At 33.7% G+C, this 20,988-nt stretch overlaps 1 protein-coding gene across 15 annotated transcripts in view; it reads left to right on the top strand.

The window, feature by feature from the left end:
* LOC113895258 (protocadherin alpha-C2) overlaps positions 1–20,988 on the top strand; it is a 209,969-nt gene that overhangs the window by 117,992 nt on the left and 70,989 nt on the right. The gene's annotated exons all lie outside the window — the stretch shown is intronic.

The raw sequence follows: 20,988 nt of genomic DNA, 5'->3' as shown, positions 1-20,988 counted from the left end.
GAACAATTAAAGTAATACAGTATAAAGTTCTAAAATTGAAAAGAATAAACCACCAAAGTTTCTGGAACAGGTAATAAACAACCTGGGATGTCTTTGAATAATTCCTTTTATGAATTTATTTAAGGAATTACTTGAAATAAATATCCTTTCATTAGAAAACATATTTTGAGCAAAAGATATGTTTAAGGCATTCTGATACCTAAGGTGAGAATGAAAATTATGGAAGAGTCTTTGCGTAATACAAACTTAATATCATGGATGATGAGACATTTACTCAAACCATAACAAATACATGATTTAAACATGATGATAACCTAAAACATGTAAAAATAAATCATAACAGATGTTCAAAGAAGGGAGAGAGAGAACATCTAGACAGAGAAGAGGGAATTAGAGAAGGTTTTGTCGTAGAGATGGCAGTGAATTGGATTGTGAATGCTATACCATTTAATAAAATGCAACATATTCCCTAGGCTATATTTTACAATGAATACCATTTTGACAAAGTAGTTTTTTTTGATAATGGTATTCCAAAACATAGATAATAGTTCCACACAGTATTTGTAAATATATAGAAATAATAAGCATGTCTCAGAGCACTTATTTGTACTGACAGAAAGATGATACAGTTGGGTATAGGACTTGACAATCTTTTATTATGTGTTCTTATTGATGCATTTCACAAAGAAGACAGATGCGTAATTGCCATGTCAGAAACATTTGTGTGTTCAAGGTGTACTTCCCATTCAAAGTCCATTCAACTTGGATTTAATTTTCTTATTATTTTAGAAGCCAGTAAACTTTGAAATAAGAAAATACCATGTTAAGGTGTAATGCCCCTAAGAAGGCTTCCCTCGTAGCTCAGTCAGTAAAGAGTCTGCCTGCAATGCAGGAGACCCGGGTTCGATTCCTGGGTCAGGAAGATCCCCTGGAGAAGGAAATGGCAACCCACTCCAGTATTCTTGCCTGGAGAGCCCCATAGACAGAAGAGCCTGGCAGGTAGTCTATGGGACTTGACAGTCTATGAGTTTGCAACAATTGGACATGACCAAGCACACACAGCAACAGCAGCAGCACCTAAGAAAGATTAAATTATTCAAATACTTCAGTTCATCTATAGTGGCCCTTGGTATTTCAAAACTTTCTAAGTGAAGTGGGAGCAATTGGATTAGCAATTTTCCAGTATTACTTTGTGACTTCTCATAGAGATCATGGATACAAGGGAAGGAGGTATGCAGAAGTTAGGGAAGGGAATGAAGGGAATGTTTTACCATTTCAGATAATAAGGGGGAAATTGGGTTATAAGTTACTCTACTTCAAATAATGATGTTAACCGCAAATAAAATAGATTTGCACCTTTTATAATTTTGCATATTTAATATTTACAGCATGATACAATGGAATCCGTTATATACTATATGATTAGTCAATACTTGTTGATGAATAAATGATTCAATTTGTGAATCTATGAATTGAGTGATAACACTGTTTAATATATAAATAAAAATTTACTTTTTTACTTTATGTTTATATATAGCTAGCAGTTTAAATGGCACCCCACTCCAGTACTCTTGCCTGGAAACTCCCATGGATGGAGGAGCCTGGTGGGCTGCCGTCCATGGGGTCGTTAAGGGTTGGACACTTCTGAGCGACTTCACTTTCACTTTTCCCTTTCATGCATTGGAGAAGGAAATGGCAACCCACTCCAGTGTTCTTGCCTGGAGAATCCCAGGGACGGGGGAGCCTGCTGGGCTGCCGTCTATGGGGTCACATAGAGTCGGACACGACTGAAGCGACTTAGTAGTAGTAGCAGTTTAAAGGCCTTTTTCAAATACATTATTTCAATGATTATTTTCTTCCTTATGATATATAATCATGAAACAATACAACAGGGATTTTCTGGTCTAGAGCTAGCATGAACAACATCAATGCTGTGTTCTGGGGCTAAATACCAGTCCAGTTTCTGTAGAGGACAAAGTGATTAGCAGGAATGCACATAATTATTGTGAAATTTGCATGAATGAAAATTAAAGTGCAGCTAATTTTAAGGGAGAAAATTGGTGCACAAAATATTAGTATTTCAGGTATCAAAACACAATGTATAAACTCTCCTTCTATTAAGAGAATTCACTAAGGTTTGAGAGAAACCTTTTGACTAGACTGCAGAGGAAACATAAGTAAGCATTAGGAAGATCAATGATCTGAGAGAAGGAAAATTATCCACTTAGAAGGAAAGAATATAGCTAATAACAGAGGAATATGTCCCCTGCCACAGAATGTTTAAATTTATGTGAGTGATAAAGTAACAGAGATATATACTGTTTAGACATGGAGGACTATTGTGCCATCTCATCCATCCAGTTGAGCAATCTTCCCATCATTGTTGATATTTTGCTTTATAGGTGGTTCATTGTTAATTTTTATGGGCTGGACATTTCCTTACATATAAAGAAAGTTTGTTGTATAAAAACATGGACAAAAATAACTTCTTTGAAGCTGGAGTATTTGTAATTCAACACAGGCATTTATCACTTACTTTTTCCTCCAAGTGCAGATTGATCCAGTATTTTGATGCTTTAGAAGAGAATGCTTGTCATGGTGTTCATTGAATGCCTTAAGAACAACTACAGAATTCTAGAAATAAGGTATTTGTTGCTTCAGTTTTAGAAATGATCTGTCTTTTGAAAAGCCTGCAATTTCATAATTTTAACTGTGTCTGAATCACACAGAATCATGTTGATGCATATGTACTTATATTTTGTTCTACTCTAAGCTCTTTTCTCTTATTTTAGAGTACATTAGTATAGTTTATAAAGCTTATGAAATTCAGGAAAACATTTTATCTGTATCTCTCCTTTGATAATATTTAACAGATAGAAACAAAATTGACCTACTGTGCAACAGCTAAGCAATATGAGTCTCATGTCAATTTTTTTCTGTTAAGATTCTTGATAATTTTTTAGATGATATCTGTGATATATCTACTTCCTATTAAAAACTGCATTGGCAGTTTTTAAAGATAGTAAATATTAGTGTCCCAAAAATGCACAACAGCATAAACTGACTTTATTAAAAATTTCACATGAAAATTATATTTTTAACATACCAGTCTAAATTAAACTAAACCAAATTAAAGCAACTTCTCTTTTGCCAGGATCTATGGGGCATAAGATATTTCCCCTTTGCAGTGTCATTTGTTAATGACAAATGGTAGACTGTTTTTGGCATTCTGGGTGTTTTTATTTGCTAACATATATTCCCCAAGTAGACTTGCCCATAGGTTAACTGGATATTTCTTTATATCTATTTTGACTTTGAAGCTGATAACCACACTTTGAAAAACTTTAGAGTGCAGAATCTAAGGAAGCATGCAGGCTATATGAAATATGTTCAGATTCAAATATATGGAGACAGCACAATAGTATTCTTTGTATGATATGGAAACTTCAAACTAGTGACAAGGAGAGAAGAGCATCATAACTTGAATAGAAAAGAGAAAAGCAATGCTTTGGGGAGATGTATGAGTGGGAAAGTTTTGACAGCATATATGATAATGTTGATGACCTATTGATTTTCGTTGAAATCAATCAATGACCTATTGATTAATAGGTCATTGAAATCAATCAATGACCTATTGATTTCGATAATGTTAATGACTATTGATTTTCATCATTAATGTTAATGACCTATTGATTTTACTTCAATATTTGCAGTAATATTTCAGAGACTAAATACTCTTTAGCTGGGTTGGGATGAAAGTAGACTGAATTACTAAGAGGTTTTTATATTGCTCAAATGCATATAATGTGAATATCAGAAATAGCGTTTGGCAGAATGTCAAATGAATATAGATCACAATCTAGGATTCTGACTAAAGTATGGGAAGTAAAGAATTTATTCGTAAGGATTATTCTTTAAAACCAAAACTTAATGATAAAGGTGGTTGCTCACTTTGTTTCCAATTTTAATTGATGAGAAGAGAATGGGTCAAGATATAAATAAGTTACATGTCTCTTTTATACTGCATTTATGAAAAATAATTGGTAATAATAAGGCAAGAATACTGTAGTGGGTTGCCATTTCCTTCTCCAGGAGATCTTCCCGACCCAGGGATTGAACCCGGGTCTTTTGCATTGTAGGCAGACGCTTTACCATCTGAGCCACCAGGTAAGTCCCATATGAAAAATAATTAGGATAAGAATTTCCTCCTCAATCTTTAAACACAGAAGGTCGTTATATATTCATCTGGAACTTGTCTTAGAATCTAGGGATGAATATAAGATCATGTAGTCTTCTGTGCTGCAGAGAAAGAGAAAAGTCTTTCTGTCCCAACTCAAATTGTTGGCTGTTCTTAGAGCCATCTGATTGCCATGTACACATACACTATTTTCATAACTGAACTCTATTGACATACCTCAAAAATGTACTCTCTGAATTCAGGTACATTATGCTTACTCTTTGGAATCTTTAAGCAAAGATTATAGCTGTTTTGTTTAGAATCAAAATGATGTTCTTATAAAATAAAAACAACCAATAAAGACATCTTAATAATGTATTCATCACTTGAGATTGGCATGTCATTTTCCTTTCTTTTAAGGATTTGCTATCAAGGTTATGCTGGCCTTATTAAACAAGTTAGAAGTGTTTTTCTTTTTTCCTCTCCTTTTTTTCTAGTCTCTGGTCATGTTAAGATTGGTGATATATCTTTCTCAAATACTTCATAGAATTCACTAAGGATATTCTCTGTGCCTTAAGTTTTCTTTGTGGGAAAGTTTAAAATCATGAAATCACATTTCTTTACTATAAAAGAAATATTAGTTATTTTATTCTTCTTATTTCATTTCTATAAATTCTCTTTTCCAGAAATACATTAATTTTAGCTAAGTTTTCAAATATTTAAGCTAAAATATACACTAAATATGGCATAAAGTTTTTTTTTTATAATATCCTCTTTGTAATCTTTTAACATTTACAGGATCTGTAGTGATATTCTTCTTTCCAATCCTAATGTTGTTGTCAGCTCTCATTTTTCCTGGTTAGACTCGGCAGTCACTTATTAAATTAGCCTTTTCAAGGACTAACTAAGTTTTGGGGATTCTCTTTCTTGTATATTTGCTTTCTATTTCACTGACTTCTGCTCTTAACATTATTTACCTTCTCATATTTCTTTATATTCAGTTTGCTATTTGATTTCTAGCTTTTTGTTTTTCAGGTTTTGTTGTTTTTAATGTATGGATTTATGGATTTAAAGCCAAAAAATTTCCACTTAGTATTAGCTGATTCATGTAAATCTTATTTTTAAAATTTTATTTGAAGTATAACATACATAAAAGTTCATATATTATTATACATAAAAGTTTATATATCATACATGTACAGCTTGCTGAATAATCAAAGCCAACGCAATCATGTGGTCACCACAGAGATAAGGAAGTAGAAGAGCATTACCAGCACCCCAAGCCCCCCTCAGCCTCCTCTATCATTGTGCTTCACTGATGGCTCAGACAGTAAAGAATCTGCCTGCAATGCACGGAGACCTGGGTTTGATCCCTGGATTGGGAAGATCCCAGGAGAAGGGAATGGCTACCCCCTCCAGTATTCTTGCCTAGAGCATTCCATAAACCGAGGAGCCTGGTGGTTTATAGTCCATGGGGGTTGCAAAGGGTTGGACATGACTGAACCACTAATACCTCATTACTCTCATCTGAAAATATCACTATTGTAATGAGTTTCAATGTCATAAAAATAGGATCATATAGTATGCTTATGGTTTTGTGTCTGGCTAGTTTAATTGAATATTATACATGTGACGTTCATCTGGCCTGCTGTGTGTAGCAATAATTCATCCATTAAACTGCTGTTTATCGTGTTGTATGAGTATATAACAATTTATTTATCCATGTTTCTGTTGATGGACATTTTTTCAAGTTTATTTTTGTTATTATAGACAATTCTGCTATGGACATTTTCCCTATGTCTTTTGGTGCACACATTAGCATTTCTGTTAACAGTGTATCTAGTAGTAGAAATTGCTTGTTTATGTAGTATGAGTGTTCTCAACTTTAATAGATACTGCCAGTGGTTTCCCAAATTAGTTGTTCCAAGTTATTCTCCCACCAGCTTAAGAGTTTTAGTTACTTCACATTCTTGAATAATTAGTATTACTAGTATTACCAGCCTTTTACATTTTCATCATTATAGTGGTATGTACTCATATCTCATTTTTAAAATTTAAACTCTAGATTTGAGCTAGTTTTTTTTTTTTCATGTAGTAAGTGAATATGGAACAGTCTACAAGGTGAATATTAAAGCGCTTAGACCATTTGTCCCTTCCTTCCACTATATACTTTTAAAGTCAGGTTTATTGGTTGTTTGGGGAAGGCAATGGTAACCCACTTCTGTATTCTTGCCTGGGAAATCCCATGGATAGAGGAGCCTCGTAGACTACAATCCATGGGGTCATAAAGAGTCAGACATGACTTAATGACTGAACAACAACAACTATTGGTTGTTTGGGAAATGTTGGCTCTCTGAGTTATACGGATCTTCCAAATGTGGACACATTTTATTATGCAATAAAAAATAATATTTATCAATACCACCATTGCTCTCATCAGATGGTCTTTTAGTATTGGGAAGCTACAGGCTTACCATGGTAGAGGAAAGTTTTCCAAAATTATGACTGTCACTCAAAATCTTAAATTTTAGTATTTGCAACAAATACTATCATTCATTTTCCTTGCAGTGAGGGATTCATTTCATTCATTTTTAAGAGAATGTCTGCTCTCTGGTGTTATAAATACCCAGATTCATTTTGTAAATTTCCTGTCTCGGACCTGGAACCAACCATTCCCCAAGAATCCTTCAATTCTTTTTTGTGGGAGATGTTATTTAGAAATATAATCTGGGTGGTAGGTGTGCTCATTCCTACAGGACTGAGTCAACGTTTCTAGGTATTTTCAGTTACCGAACTAAGGGATATGCGTTTTTAAAAAAGTAAAATCACAAATTCATACTAATCTTTCCAATTCAAGTTAAGAACTATAAGGTTTTTAGTTAATTTCATTACACTTACATTTGTATCTCCTTTCTCCCACCATAAAAATCTTAGTGTTCATTTATATCAACATAATTACTAATTTATTACCACACACTAAAAGAACAGACTCAGAGAACAGTACCAGCACTACACCAACAATGTGGTTACAGTAACAGTTTAATGTTTTTGCCATTCTTTTCATTTGTAGGCTGCATTTTACTAGGCTTGTACAAATTGTTGTTTAGTTGCTAAGTCGTGTCCAGCTCTTTTGCGACCCCATGGACTGTAGCCTGCCAGGCTCCTCTGTCCATGAGATTTCCCAGGCAAGAATACTGGAGTGGTTTGCCATTTCCTTCTCCAGGGGATCCTCCCTACCTAGGGATTGGACCCATGTCTCCTGCATTGGCAGACAGATTCTTTACCATTGAGCCATCAAGGAAGCCCCTTGTATAAATTATCATGTTTTAAAGTATCTTGGAATAGTTCATCTCTGTGTAGTTAAGCCACAAACTACATAGAGTTAGATTCATTTGTTTCAAATTGCTTTCAAAACTAGGGCTTTTTAAGATTAAGTATTTTTGAACCACCTTTGTCCAATTCCCCCTCTTCCCTACCCCCACCTCTGGTAATCACAAATCTGATCTCTTTTTCTATGAGTTTGTTTTTGAAGTATAATTAACCTACAGTGCTGTGTTAATTCCTGGTGCACAACATAGTGACTTGGTATTTGTATATGTTATGAAACGGTCGCCATAATAAGTCTAGTTACCATTTGTCCCCATACAAAGGTATTGTATTATTATTGACTGTGTTTCCCACAGTGTACATTTTTTACCTGTGACTCATTTATTCTGTAGCTGAAAGTTTGTACCTCTTAATTTCCCTTACCTAGTTTACTCATTTCCCACCCTCCTCCCTTCTGGCAACCACTTGTTTCTTCTCTATATCTGTGATTTTGATTCTATTTTGTTTATTCATCTTTTTAATATTTGTTTTTCAAATGTAAGTGGAATCATGCAGTTTTTGTTGTTGTCTGACATATTTCACTTAGCATAACAACCTCACAATCTACCCAGATTGTCATGAATGGCAAGATTTTATTCTTTTCTATGACTAATATTCCATTATATATATGTGTGTGTGTACACACACACACCACATCTTCTTTATTCATTCATCTATTGGTGGACACTTAGGTTGCTTCCATATCTTGGATATTAATAGTGATTAATGCCGCAATGAACATAGGGGGTCCATATATCTTTTCAAATTAGTGTTTTCATTTTCTTTAGAAAAGTATCCAGAAGTGGAATTGCTGGGTTATATGGTAGTTCTGTTTTTAATCTTTTGAGGAAACATCATACTGTTTTCCATAATGGTACACCAATTTACATTCCTATGAACAGGGCATGAGGGTTCCATTTTCTTCACATGCTCATGCATACTTCTTTCTTATTTGCTGTCTTTTTGATAATAGTCATTCTGACAAGTGCGAGGTGATATCTCAGTGTGGTTTTGATTTGCATTTCCCTGCTGATTTGTGATTTTGAGCATCTTTTCTTATATGTTGGCCATCTGCATGTCTTCTTTGGAAAAATACCTATTCAGATCCTCTGCCCATTTTTTAATCAGATCATTTTTTTGATATTGAGTTATATGTGTTCTTTAGGTATTTTGGATATTAGTCACTTATTGGATATATCATTTGCAAATATTAATATCTTCTCCCATTCAGTAGGTGACTTTTTCATTTTGTCAGTAGATTCCTTTGCTGTGCAAAATGTTTTTAGTTTGGTGTCGTCCCATTTGTTTATTTTTGCTTTATTTATTTCATCTAGATTGTCTATTTTATTTACATATAATTGTTCATAGTAGTCTCTTGTGATTTTTTGTATTTCTGTGGTATCAGTTGTCACTTTTTTCCATTTCTGATTTTATTTATTTGGCTCCTCTCTTTTTCTTGATGAGTCTGGCTAAAGGTTTATCAATTTTGTTTATCTTTTCAAAGAACTAGCTCTTAGTTTCATTCATCTTTCCTATTTTTTTTAGACTCTATTCTATTTATTTCTTCTCTTATCTTTATGATTTCTTTCCTTCTGCTAACTTTGGGTCTTTTTGTTATTCTTTTATAGTTCCTTTCAGTGTAAGGTTAGGTTGTTTATTTGAAATTTTTCTTGTTTTCTGAGGTAGGCTTGTATCTCTGTAAAGTTCCCTTTTAGAACTGCTTTTGCTGTGTCCCATAAATTTTAAGATCACTGTTTTTGTTTTTGTCTCCAGATACTGGTTGATTTAATAGTAACAAACCAATCTTGCATTCTTAGCATAAATGTAGGTTTGTTGTGATATATTATTCTTTTTATATCACTAGATTTAGTTTCTTAACATTTTGCTGAGAATTTAAAAAATGTGTATATGATAGAAATTGACTTGTAATCTTTCATTCTTATAATGTTTTTCTCAGGTTTTGATATCAAAACTATGCTGGTCTCATATAGTAAATTGAGAAGTATTACCTTTTTTCCAGTTCTCTGGAAAGTTTGTATATGTAAATCAGTGGTTTTTTCCCCCTTCCTGTAAACATTTGGAAGAATTCAGAATGAAGCCTTTTTGGACTAGCATTCTCTGCATTAAAGTTTTTAATTATAAATAAATATCTGTTATAGATATGAAACTATACAGATCTTCTGTTTCTAGTTATAACAGTTGCTTCATTGTGTTTTTCAATAATTTTGTGCATTCAAATAAATGTGAAAATACATTTATAGAGTGTGGGCTTAAAGTTGTTTCATAATATTTCTTCTTATTATTTTGAAATCATAGGAACCATATGTTTCTTTTTGTATTGCTAGTGTGGTATTTTTTATTTCTCTTTTTTTTTGGATAAGCTTTGCTGTAGATGTGTTGGTTTTATTAGGCTTTTCAGTGAGCCATCTTTTGACTGCCAGAAAATAAAAAGAAAACATTACCTTTAAATGAGCAACAGGAAGACAGACAACTGAAGTCTCAAGGGAAAAATAAAAGCCAGAATACAATGAAATGACATCTTCAAGGGATCTAAGAACACCTGAAAAACCTAGAATTTTATACCCAGCAAAAATATCCTTAAGAAAAAGAAATAAATAAAATATTTTCAAATGAAACAAAATTGAAGAAATGCATCCCAATCAGATCTGCACTGAGGGAAATAGTAAGTGATTTCTTTATGGAAAATTTTCCCAATTAGAAGCTCAGAAATATAGGAAGGAAGGAAGGGGAACAAGAGGAAAGAAGAGGAAGTAAATATTTACTGACTAAAACAATAATAATGCACAGTAGAATTTAAAATATAAGAAGAACTGAAATATATGAGGACAACAACAAAAATATGGAAGGAGGTAAATGGAATTAAAAGGGTTTAAGGCCGTTACATTGTCCTGAAAGTAGTGAAAGTAAAAATTATATTAGACTTTAATAAGTCCAGGATGAATGTTGTATTTTCTAAGAAAATCCATTTAAGATAGTAAAGAAAAGTAGCCAATAAGTTAGTAGCAGAGAGAAAATGGGATAAAAATATACTTAATTAGTCCAAATGAAGGCTAGAAGTAGGGGAAAGGCAAATTAGATAAGATAAATACAAGTAGAGATTAAAATCCAGGTATATCAGTAGTTACGTTAAATGTAGATAGACTAAACACTCCGATTACAAAAATGGTCATACTGGTTAGAAATTATACTCCCGTATGTCAGTTATCAGAGACACACTTACAAAAAGGATAAGAAAAAGTGGGAAGTAAAAGAATGGAAAGAGACATACCGTGTAAACACTTATCAAAAGGAAACTGTATAGCTAACTCAACAGGTATCACTCATAGTGGACCTGAAGGCAAGAAGCCTTATGGATATAAATAGGGGCATTATGTAATAATAAAAGGGTTAGTCTATTAGGAAGATAAAACAATAATAAAATTTAATGTGTTAATAACATCATGTTTAAGTACCTTAAGCAAAAACAATTAAACTTTAAGCAGAAATATAGAAATCTATAACCAGAATGGGAAATTTTAACATACTTTGTTCAGAAACAGAATAAGGAGACAAAAAAAAAAAAAACCACAACAATGAGAATACAGAGAATTTGAATAAGGGGGTTAATGAGCATGTATGTGTGTGCATATAAAACCACCCAGTAATTGCAAAATGAAAAATCTTTAAAATACACATGAGCATGTGGTGTATGTAAGAAAATTAAGTGTAATCTGGATCATAAAAGAAATCTCAATGAATCCATGACAAATTTTCCTGCATGCATTCTTAGTTCCTCAGTCGTGTCTGACAGCATGTCAGGCTGTGAATGGTTGATTTTTGTAAATGTTCATGAATGTCTGTGTTTATGAAAGGGGTAATATTATAAAATTGCCTGTAAAAGTACTCTGTATATGTCTATTAAGTCTTTTGCCAGTTGTGTTGTTCAAATATTCTGCATTCTTTTTTACTCTTTTTATTTGCTTATTTTATGTGACTGAAAAAGTTATGTTAAAATGTCTCATTGTAAATGAACTGTTTATTTCTTCTTGGATTTTTGTCACATTTTTATTTCATATATTTTTAGGCTTTTTATTTTATTTAGATACTTAACCCAATTTAGATTTGTAATATTTTTCTGTTAAGTGGAAACTTCTAACATTATGAAATAACTCTATCTCTACTTCTGTTGGTGATGAACTGTTTTAGTTTTTGTTTGTCTATGATGTCATTCTTGATAGATATTTTTCCTTGGGTATGGAATTCTAGGTAAGCATCTCCTTCACTTTGGCACATTAAATTTATCCTACTTTTTGGGTTTCACTGTTGTCTTATTGTGCTCTTTTGTGAGTAATTTCTTATTATTTTTCTTTCAATTTTGCTAATTTTGTCTTCTTTTATGCCTAATATTCTACTAGAAGTGTCCCTTGAGTTTTATTTTTAGTTATTCTGTTTTTCATTTAAAAATTCTAATATGATTGTTAATATCTGCTGGGTTATTTTAAATTTATTTTACTTCTCTGAAAAGATTTTCAAACTTGCTTTTTATTTCTTTAAATATATTAAATCTCTGATATTTCTACAGTCTGCAGTCTGAAAGTATGTTTCTGCTGAGTGCTGCATCAACTAGTTTTTTATCACAGCTCCATATTTCCATGTGTTGCAGATTTCCCCTGACTTCTGATGGTCATTACCCTGAAAATAATATTTCTCAGGATATCCTGAGATCTTGTATGAAAGTACCTTCAGGATAGATTTTTATTTACATCTGCTAGTGTCTGAGGGGCTTCCCAGGTGGCTCAGGCGTTAAGAATCTGTCTGCAATGCAGGAAATGCAGGAGATACTGGTTCAATCCCTGGGTCAGGAAGATCTCCTGGGGAAGAGTATGGCAACCCACTCCAGTATTGTTGCCTGGAGAATCCTATGGATAGAGGAGCCTGGCAGGCTACAGTCCATGGGGTCACAGAGAGTCAGACACGACTGAAGTGACTGAACACACACATGCCAGTGTCTGAATGCTACTAGTTGTATGCTACCTTAAGTTCAAGATTTGAGGATCTTTGGAGACTTAGGCTCTATGTATACCCAGCTGAAAATCTACAGGATATCCAGTATCCAATGACAACTTTATAAGACTTTTTTTCCTTTCCTGTTTTCCTTCTGTTTTGGTTGGCTCCAAGTGAAATTTCCCAGCAGTGGATAGGTTTAGTTTTGTTACACCATCTCCTGGAGGGTATGGTCCTTGGGTTCCAGATTACTGTAGTTTGGAGATCCTATAAGATTCCTCTTCTTATGTACTTTCTGGTCCTTAATTTCTGTCTTCCTTATCCTACAAATTATCTGGATTTACAGCCAAGTTTATGTTGGCAGATGCTTTCAAAACAAAAAGCAAATTCAAAATTCTGCTTGCCTCTCTGGGTTTAGGTTTCCTCCAGACTTTGTCTTAGCAGTTCTCGCTATCTTATCAGATTTTCAGTGCTTTTAAGATAATTGTTTTAATATTTTATCTAGAATATTTCCTTGCTTTCAGTAAGATGGCTGCTCTGAATAATTTAAGCTTCCATTACCTGAGATTTCATAGTATACAATTTTATCACCAGCATATTAGCATCTAAGTAGTATTGAAATGTTTTATGCTGCTGCTACTGCTAAGTCGCTTCAGTTGTGTCCGACTCTGTGCGACCCCATAGACGGCAGCCCACCAGGCTCCCCCGTCCCTGGGATTCTCCAGGCAAGAACACTGGAGTGGGTTGCCATTGGGGGATTTAAATCTTTTATTACTATTTTGGGCTTCCCAGGTGGCACTAGTGGTAAAGAACCAGCAATTACTGATTTGGGGGAAAAAAGTAATTCGTACATTAGATCTACTATGAACCAAGAGAGCACATGCTTTCACTTAAACATTCAGACAATAACCTATTCTCTGAAAAAGAATACACACACACACACATTACATCTATGTAACTGAGTCACTGTGCTGTATACCTGACACTAACATGACATTGTAAATCAACCATATTTCAATAAAGAGCAAATAAAAACATTCAGATAATAAAATTTTATTAAAGGTGGCACTTGTGACTTTGCTTGACATACAATTTCCATATTTATTTATTCTAGTCACTCCATCTGACACACTTTTTAAAGCATGAGACATTCAAAATGTAGAGACAGATAAGATATAATCCGTAATAGTGAAAGATATGTCAACAATAAACAGGTAAACCATCAATTATAATACAAACAGATTAGAGCTACAATGAAACAAATATATGCTACCCTGGAATGCAGAGGGAAAGCAACTAACTTAGTATGTTGTTTGGTTGAGGGTGGGGACATGTAGAGAGATCTTCCCATGTACGATATCTCTATAGTAGAGGATTAATGGATGATTGGGAGAAAAGTTATGACCAACCTAGAGAGCATATTCAAAAGCAGAGACATTACTTTGCCAACAAAGGTCCATCTAGTCAAGGCTATGGTTTTTCCAGTGGTCATGTATGGATGTGAGAGTTGGACTGTGAAGAAGGCTGAGCGCCGAAGAATTGATGCTTTTGAACTGTGGTGTTGGAGAAGACTCTTGAGAGTCCCTTGGACTGCAAGGAGATCCAACCAGTCCATTCTGAAGGAGATCAGCCCTGGGTGTTCTTTGGAAGGAATGATTCTAAAGCTGAAACTCCAGTACTTTGGCCACCTCATGCGAAGAGTTGACTCATTGGAAAAGACTCTGATGCTGGGAAGGATTGGGGGCAGGAGGAGAAGGGGACGACAGAGGATGAGATGGCTGGATGGTATCACTGACTCAATGGACGTGAGTCTGAGTGAACTCCGGGAGTTGGTGATGGACAGGGAGGCCTGGCGTGCTGCGATTCATGGGGTCGCAAAGAGTCGGACACGACTGAGTGACTGAACTGAACTGAACTGAAATGGATGATTTGGGAAGCAAGGAGGTAGATTGGTGAACGAGTATTTCAGGCAGAGCAAAACCCATAAAGCCCTAGAGGAATGAGAAAGCATAAAAGAAACTGAAAATACTTTGATTTGGTCAGAAAATATTGTATATGTGTAAGCAAACAAGAAGTTGAGGCTAGAAAAATAAATAAGAATCAGGTAAGATTCTTCAATGTTTAGAATATCAGATTTTACCATTAAGAAATATGTAGCTGATAAGGTTGAGAAAAAGGTTTAAAAAGAACTTTTCCATTAAATAGTACTACATGATCATTGAGATGTTTTATAAAAAGAAATTACCTGTAGTTCCAAAACCTAAGTACAGTCACAATTATATGTTTACAGCTCTTTTAAAAAAAAACCATGTTCCATGTGTATTTTTAAAAATAGTTGAAATAATATATAAATAACTTATATATTATAGAATATAGTAAAATGTAGGAAAGTACAGGCATTTTTAAATGATTATGTTTTTATTGAGATATAGTTGATATATAATAATGTATGTTTCAGATGAATAACATAGCAATTCACAGTTTTTAAATGTTGTATTCCATTTGTAGTTATTGTAAAATATTTGCTCTATTCTCTGTGTTGTACAACATATCCTTGTAGCTAATCTGTTTTATATAGTTTGTAGCCCTTAATCCCCTACCCATATCTTGCCCCTCTCCTCTTCTCTCTTCCTGCTGGTAACCACTAGTTCTCTATGAATCTGTTTCTTTTTTGTTATAGAGGTCAACATTTTAGATGACTGTATGATAGTTCATCACAGATAATTTTCCTATGCTAAACATTTGATTCTAGTGTTTATTATAAATGTCACTGCTGTGAACAAGTTTGTACATTGATCTTTGCTTGATTTTCAGATAAATTCCTTAGGAAGATGCATAGAAGACATCCTGCTATTAGCTTGAAAGTTGACATTTTTTGTGTTTTTTAAACTTTAAAAATTCTTTTCATTATCATTTTGGTGGTTATCTTTGGTGTTACAACATAATCCTTGACTTCTCAAAGTCTAATTACTAATTAGTATTTTTAGCTCTTTTTGCTGGATCTATTTCTGTAATAGTTGTGGGTCATGAATTATTCTTACTCAGACATATTATTTTTTGTCCCTATTTCTAGCCACATTTGGGACTATTTTGGAAAATACTGTTCAGTCATGTCCAATAATAATTGCAAGTTAATTAATTAGCTGAGCCAGATTTTGTCTAGTCCCCGGATCAGTAACTAGAAATAACACAGACACCCAGGATGTAAACAACATAACTGCTAATAGTTTCCCATTCCTGCTCTTTTGACTTGAAAAATGTCATGTAATAGATAAAAGGGTTTACATTTGGTTTCTTCTCTTAGAAAGGAGGGCATATTCTATATCTCCATCAAAACCTTTAAAAGATATATTCTTTAGATTAATGGCAGTAGCCTGAGCAAGACTGTTAATTGTTAATGTGTGTAAGACTAAATGTTCCTCCCAAGCACCTGTCCTCTACCATCAAGGATTATGATTATAATCTCAGAAGATTATAGTCATGTATTTGGATTCATTCTGAATCACAATTGATGACTTGCAATGCCTTTCAACCTTCATTCAACTGAAAATCAAATATATCTGAATTATCATGGCACTCTTTTCACCTCTGTGGAAAGCAGAGAACCTTATAATTTTGAGGACATAGCACTAGTGTTTGCCTCTTTTATGGTGTCTTTCATAATCTATGACCCTTGGGCTCAGAAACACTTTGTTCATATATGAGATTTTATCACCAAGCAAGAAGATTTACATAAGTCATTATAGTAAGTGAGGAGTTGATAGTAGTTCACGTTAATATTTGTAGCTATGATATTCTACCTATTTAGATGAACAGGAATAAATTGTGAAAATTTAATCTACAGTTTACATATATATCAGCTGCCATCTGCCTCACTTAATTTGTCTCTCCTCTGAAATCCACTATTTATTCCTTCTGTGATTCATTTGTAAGTTAATATTTTATCTATAGTTCTCTTGAAATGCCCAATTGAAGGTTGTGCCCTAGAATGGTTTGATGGAATTTACTTTAAGAGCTTTTTTTTTGGTCCATGTAATGGCTGAATATTCTCCTGTTTAACAGCTTATTTGAGGGTTTTTGGAAATACAAGACCAGAAGAAACTTAAATCACATTTTTGTGTTTGAAAATTTTATTTTCTCCTTGTAACATCAATAGACTTTGTTTTACAGCTAAAATAATATTAAAAATATTACACAAAAACTCTATAATCACCAGGATCCCCCAAGATATTAATCTAAATTTAGACAAGCAGTTAATTATATGTGAGTTCTTTACCACTAGTGCCACCTGGGAAGCCCTTAAGGAAAGGGAATAATTCCTTTTTTTCTTTAAAGGTTGTTATCAAGTACTTCCGGGCTTCCCTAGTAGCTCAGTTGGTAAAGAAACTGCCTGCAATGTGGGAGACCTGGGTTCGATCCCTGGGTTGGGAAGATCCCCTGGAGAAGGGATAGTGCCCACTCCAGTATTCCAGATAATTTGGTCAGGCTTAAAACATAAGGCCAGTTGCGACACTTGTGTAAGAACCTTAAAATTTTATAGTGATATTTTATGGCTTTATTTTTTATCAACTTATTATAGTTATCTTAATAACTATAATGTATTGTTATAATGTATAGTATAGATATAGCTATATCTTAATAGGCTATATCCATTTAAAGTATTTGATTCAGTGAGTTTTGTTCTGAAAAATTGAGGTTTATTATATGCAATATTATATAATTTTCAGGTGTACAACATAGTGATTTACAATTTTTAAAGGATTTGTTCCGTTTATAATTATTATAAAATATTGGCTCTATTTCCTGTGTTGTACTGTATATCCTTGTAGCTTATTTGTTTTATACATAAGAATTTCTCCCTGTTAATCACCTGTCCCTACTTTGCCCTTCCCTCCTCCCCTCTCTGCAGTGCTAACCAGTAATTTGTTCTCTACATCTGTGAGCCTGTTTTTTTTTATTATTATTATAGTCACTAGTTTATTTTTTAGATTCCCTGATTCAATGCATTTTAGTGATTGTGTACATTCTTGAAATTACCACTAACCTAAAGGTATAGAATATTTTCACCACTCCCAAAAGTGTTCTCTGGTTCTTTTGCAGTTATTTCTCCCTCCAACTCAGGCCTCAAAGAACCACTGATCTGCTTTCAGTTACTATAAATTGATTGCATTTTCTAGAATAATGTATAAATGGAATTGTTCAGGAAGAAGTTTTTGTATCTACCTTCTTTAGCTCAGCATACTGATTTTGAGATTCATTCATATTGCTGGGTATTTTCAGTAGTTCATTCCTTTTCATCATTGAGTAGTATACCATTGTAGGATATATGACATTTTTATTGCCTAGTCACCTGTCAATGGAATGTTTTTTCTAATTTTTAGCTATTAAGAAAAAGACTTCTGTGTAGATTGGTTACGTTCTATGGTAGGTTATATTTTAAGAAACCGACACATTGTTTGTCAAAGTGTGCACCATTTCACATGTTCACTAGCAACCATATAGGGGTTCCAGTTGCCCCACATCTTCACAAACGTTTGGCAGTCTTTTTTAAAAAGGTCCTTTATCATAACCATTCTAATGAGTGTGAACCGTTATTCAATTGTGGTTTTAATTAGCATTTCCCTAATGATTTTGTGCATTTTAAAAAATGTGCATCCACTTGTATGTCTTGTCCTATGGAGTATGTTAAAATTACTTTCCCCTTTTTTTATTGGTTTGTGTGCCTCATTATTACTGAATTGTAAAAATCTATATACAAGTCCTATATCAGATATACGTATTGCAGATACTCTCTCCCGTTTACCCGTTCATTTTCTTAATAATGTCCTCTGAAGACCAAAGTTTTAAATTTTGATGATGGTAAACTATTTTTTATTTTATGATTTATGTCTTCTGTGTTCTCCTTAGAAAACTTTTGCTTATTCCAAGTTGACAAAGAATTTTCTCTGTGTTTTCTTCTAGAAGCTTTTAGATTTAGTTCTGTGAGCCATTCAAGCTAATTTCTGTGGATGGTGTGAGGTAATGTAGATTTATTTTTCTCCATTCAAAGGCCATTTATTGAAAAGACCTACTCTTTTCAATTATCATGGCATGTTTATCAAAAATCAATGGACCATATTTTGCTGACCGTATTCTGGACTCTGTTTCATCCCTTTGATCTGTATGTTTTTTCTTTCACCAGGAGTAAATTGTTTTGATATTGTAATTTTCTAAGTTTGGAAATGAGCTGTATAATATTCCTTAGGATTTTCTAATTGTATCATCTGGAAATAGAGACTTCTTTCTTCCAGGATTACATTAATATTTTTCTTTGTTACTTAATAGCAATGGCTAGGACCTATAGTCTCAGAGAAGGCAACGGCAACCCACTCCAGTACTCTTGCCTGGAAAATCCCATGGATGGAGGAGCCTGGTAGTCTGCAGTCCATGAGGTCACTAAGAGTTGGACACGACTGAGCGACTTCACTTTCACTTTTTACTTTCATGCATTGGAGAAGGAAATGGCACCCCACTCCAGTGTTCTTGCCTGGAGAATCCCAGGGATGGGGGAGCCTGGTGGGCTGCTGTCTATGGGGTCGCACAGAGTCGGACACGACTGAAGCGACTTAGCAGCAGCAGCAGCAGCACCAGGACCTATAGTACAGTAGTGAATAGAAGTGATAAGAGCAGGCATCCTTGCTTTATTTCCAACTTTAGGGCAAAAGTATTCAATATTTCACCGTTAAGTATTATGGAAGTCATAGATTTTTTATAAATGCTTTATCAAATTGAGGAAATTCCTCCCTCTGGATTGTTCAGAATTTTATCATGAGTAGTTACTGAATTTTGTTAAACTTTTTTTCCACATCAATTGAAGTGAAAATAAAGTTTTCTTCTTTAACCTACGAATATGGTAAATTATACTGATTGTTTTTGAATGTTGAAACAACCTTTCATTCCTGGGATAAACCTTAGACATGATTATTGTCTTTAAGCATATTGTTGGATTAGATTTGCTAATATTTTGTTATTTTTACATCCATGTTTGCACAAGATATCTTTATGTGATTTTCTCATTTTTTTCTTTTCTATTCTTTCTGTTGTGATATCTTTGTCAGGCTGTGCTATTATCTGACCCAATAAAAAGACTTCAATTTCTTTGATAGATTTTTAAATTAAAAATGGAAACACTATTCATATATTTATTTCATCTTGAGGTAGTCTTAAGATGTATTTTTCAAATAATTTGTCTGTTTCTTCCAATTTGTTATGTTTGTTAGCACAAAATTATTAATAGTATTCTCTCATCTTTTAATGTCTGTGTAGTCTATAGTAATAGCATTCCTTTTATTCCTGGTAGTGATGATTTGTGTTCTGTTTTTTTCTTGACCAGTCTAGCTTGAAGTTTATCAATGTTGTCGATCTTTTCAAAGAGCCAGCTTTTGACCTTTTTGATGCATTTTCTATTATTTTTCTGCTTTCTGTTTTATTTTCTTCATCTTTATTATTTGAACTCTTCTATGACTTTAAGTTTACTTTGCTCCTTTTTACATTTTTTGGGTGCATTTTTCTATATCCTTTAGGTATATTCTATATCTAATTTTAAAATTCTTTCTAATAGAAAAAATTAAGGCTACAAATTCCCCTCTAAAACCTGTTTATTTGCATTCAACAAATTTTGATATATTGTATTCTTATTTTTGCTCATTTTAAAATATGTTCAATTTCCCTCTGATTTATTCTTTTGCCCTTTGATTACTTAGGAGTGTCTTTAAGTTTACAAGTATTTGTGGTTTTCCTAGCTATCTTATTACTTTTGATTTCTAGTCAATTCTGTTTTGTTCAAAGCAGATACTCTTCCTAATTTCAGTCTTTTGAAGTTTATTTGGTAAAGTGTTTGACTGCAATGTGTGAGACCAGGCTTCGATCCCTGGGTCGGGAACATCCCATGGAGAAGGAAATGGCAACCCACTTCCAGTACTCTTGCCTGGAAAATTCCATGGACAGAGGAGCCTGGTGGGCTACAGTCCATGAGGTCGCAAAGAGCTGGACACGACTGAGTGATTTCACTTTCTTTTTATGTCTCAGTATACAGTCTATCTTGGTGAATGTACCAAATGTACTTTAAAAGAATGTGTATTCTGCAGTTGTCAGGTGTAGTGATTTACAAGTTATAAGTAATTATTTAGGTCTTATTTTTGTGTAGTTGCTCTGAGAGCAGTGTTAAAGTATTTATTATTATTATTGTTCTCCCTTTAATTGTGTCCATTTTTGCTTCATGCATTGTGAGGCTCTACTATTAGGCATATGTATACATTTATGATTATTACAATCTTCCTGATTTACTGATCTTTCTATTTTTATGAAATATATCTTTGTTGCTCAGATCATGAACTCCTTATTGAGATATTCAGACTTAAATTGAAGAAAGTGGGGAAAACCACTAGACCATCCAGGTATGA

The sequence above is a fragment of the Bos indicus x Bos taurus genome, chromosome 7, assembly GCF_003369695.1.
Source record: "Bos indicus x Bos taurus breed Angus x Brahman F1 hybrid chromosome 7, Bos_hybrid_MaternalHap_v2.0, whole genome shotgun sequence".
Taxonomy (NCBI): Eukaryota; Metazoa; Chordata; class Mammalia; order Artiodactyla; family Bovidae; genus Bos; species Bos indicus x Bos taurus.
The sequence above is the reverse complement of the archived record's forward strand: the minus strand, read 5'-3'. Positions and strand labels throughout refer to the sequence as shown.